The sequence below is a fragment of the Cavia porcellus genome, unplaced genomic scaffold (assembly GCF_034190915.1).
Source record: "Cavia porcellus strain 051 isolate PalLab524CR breed Dunkin Hartley unplaced genomic scaffold, mCavPor4.1 scaffold_15, whole genome shotgun sequence".
NCBI lineage: Eukaryota > Metazoa > Chordata > Mammalia > Rodentia > Caviidae > Cavia > Cavia porcellus.
Window position 1 is genome coordinate 44,130,449 of NW_026947498.1, and position 3,153 is coordinate 44,133,601.

At 49.2% G+C, this 3,153-nt stretch overlaps 1 pseudogene; it reads left to right on the forward strand.

The window, feature by feature from the left end:
• Nucleotides 1-568: 568 nt before the first annotated feature.
• On the forward strand, nucleotides 569-2,800 carry LOC100723608 (retinol dehydrogenase 10-like; annotated as a pseudogene).
• Nucleotides 2,801-3,153: the final 353 nt, after the last annotated feature.

Sequence of the window (3,153 nt, forward strand, 5' to 3'; positions counted from 1 at the left end):
GGAGCGCTCCGACGGCCGAGCGGCGCCCGCGGTGGAGCCCGGTGCCCCAGTGACAGCAGCGGAGCGCGCAGCGCGGGCCGCCCGAACCCAGCAGGGCAACTGCAAGCGTCCCGGCTCCCCGCCGGCCACCCCGCTCTCTCCCCTGTCGCAGCTTGGGTCAGGTTGACCGCTCCTGCCGCGGCCAGCCGGCCGTGCGTGTCCGCCGCCGACCCTGCCCGGGTGCGAGGGAGCAGCGGCGCGGGCTCCGGCCAAGGCGGCTTGGCCACGAGGGCGGCGCGCGGCGCCTACCTCGCGGCTGTCACCGCCGCTGCAGCCGGACCGGGACCGGGACCGGGACCGGGAGGGGCGGGCGGGCGCTCGGGACAGGCGCGCGGAGCTCCGGCAGGGCGGCCCTGCGCAGGCGGGCGCGGCGCAGCGCACTCAGCCGGGCGGCACCTCGGGCGCGGGCGGGGCGCAGCTTCTCGTCCCAGCCGTGGTGACAGTCGCCCCGGAGCTCCGATCTGGGCTGCCTGGCGCGGGGCGGGCCAGGACACGAGTGCGGAGCTCGCGCGGGGCCCCCGGCGTCGCGATGGACATCGTGGTGGAGTCCTCCGCGGTCGCTTTCAAAGTGCTCTGGGCGTTGGTGCTGGCCGCCGCGCGCGGGCTGGGGCGGCCCACGGAGAAGCGCGTGGCCGGCCAGGTGTGCCGCATCGCGGGCGCCGCCAGCGGCCTGGGCCGCCTCTGCGCGCTAGAGCGCGCCCGGCGCCGGGCGCTTCTGGTGCTCTGGGACATCAGGACGCAGAGCAAGGGAGAGACGGCGGGCGGGGTGCGCCACATCTACCGCCACCTGGAGGCGGCAGGAGGACGCCGCGGCGCTGTAGGCTGGGAGTGCTGAGGAGGAAATTCTGCCCCATTGTAACTTGCAGGTTTTTACCTACACCTGTGATGTGGGGAAGAGAGAAGATGTCTACCTGACAGCTGAGCGGGTCCGAAAGGAAGTTGGCGAGGCCTCGGTCCTGGTCCATAATGCTGGTGTGGTCTCCGGACATCACCTTCTGGAATATCCTGATGAGCTCATTGAGAGAACTATGATGGTCAATCGCCATGCACACTTCTGGACAACTAAAGCCTTTCTTCCTACAATGCTGGAGATTAATCATGGTCATACTGTGACAGTTGCAAGTTCCTCGGGATTGTTCAGTACTGCTGGAGTCGAGGATTACTGTGCCAGTAAATTTGGAGTTGTGGGTTTTCATGAATCCCTGAGCCATGAGCTAAAGGCTGCAGAAAAAGATGGAATTAAAACAACTGGTTTGCCCTTACCTTGTAGACACTGGCATGTTCAGAGGCTGCCGAATCAGGAAAGAAATCGAGCCTTTTTTGCCTCCTCAGAAGCCTGATTACTGTGTGAAGCAGGCCATTGAAGGCCATCCTCACGGACCAGCCCATGATCTGCACCCCCCGCCTCACGTACATCGTGACCTTCATGAAGAGCATCCTTCCTTTCGAAGCAGTTGTATTCATGTACCGGTTCCTGGGAGCAAACAAATGCATGTACCCTTTTATTGCTCAAAGAAAACAAGCCACAAATAAAAATGAAGCAAAAAATGGAATCTAAGAATCTTTGTGTATGGAATATCATTTTTATCAGAAGATGATCCAGATATTTCAGTCCAGTACACATCAGCATTACTGACATTGTGGATTCTAACCCCATGTTGACTTTTTAAAAATCAACTTTTTAAAATAATAAAATGTAAATTAACTGACTAAAGTACTTGGGAAATTTGATCAGTAAAAGTGAGTATAGATTACTGCCAATAGGGTCCTTTGAGACAGGACCTTAAAACCAATCCAATCTTTAGACGAGCACTGTAAGATGTCTTTGGGCTGTCATTTTATAATGAATGGAAAGTCTAGAATTGATAACTACAGTGTGTTTCATGTGTATTTAATTTTCTGATTTCCCATATTCATTCTTATTATTAAACCCTAGCCAACTGACATCCTTGCAACTTCAAGGACTGATAGTGCTGTGTTTTCTCATGTTTTCTAGGCTACAGTTTGCAAAGCCTGTGTGGCTTTCTTGTGGTGTTTGTATGTTCAGCTCTTTTAAAAAATGAATGTTGAAAACCCCACCAGTTGGAGACAGATGATGCCTGAGCATCACAGTAAAGAAATGAGGTCCTTTTCTTAAGCTTATAATGACTAAAGTATTAGCTAAGTTTTAAATATCTCTGAAAAACCATTGTTTGGAGACCTACTCAAAAAAGATCACTCATTTTCTGTCTATGAATTTTGCTGCAAATAGAAAGTGCCCTTTCCTCGGGGGAATTGCTGTGTTTTGTAATGTTGGATGGACTCTTGTCTAGAATACACAGCAGCTCTGCAAAGAAGCAGGTTCTAATAATGGGAACTTCCACACTTTTAAAAAGTCACTGTTTTGTGCCAACTGTGATTAGTGAGGGGAAACAAATCTTATTCTATAGAGTATTATGGAAGGGTGTAAAGATTCTTTAAAAAGTTTATTCACATTATAGAACAGCAAATGACATTTTTACAGTATTTTTTTGTAAAACAAACTATTTTGTGCCTTGAATTTGGTATATGTGTATTAGTGAAACATTGTAAAAGTGAACTTCTACCTCTGTATCTAAATGTATACCACCCACTTGTAAATTACTGTGAACTATTATATGATTATGTTTTTTAAAGAATGTCTTGTTTAAATAGTGACCAATATTAAAGGCTGTTACATAAGCCAACTTTTACTAATTGGGAGGTTTTATAAAGGACTGATTAAATTTAAAGAATTAACTTACATGCCACTGACTATGTGATTATTAGTTATTAGCAGGGTTGTAAGGAAAATCATTGTGCTCTTTTTTTCCCCACATGCCATGCTCTGTTTTAGTTAAAAACATGTTTGAGTAGGATAATATTTGAGAACAGACAACAATTTAGGGTACCATGCACTCAAATTTCCAGCACTCTCAATCTCTAGGTTAGAGACTATCAAGGGCTTGCTTATAATAAAACAGAAAAACAGAAAGGATAGCATTACCTGTGTTATGTTGACTGTACCACAGATTACATCTGCACCGTATCTACAAACACATTCAAGGAAAGTCCCATCTCACTGCTAATGTTCCTAGCTGGTCTTAAGGAAGACCT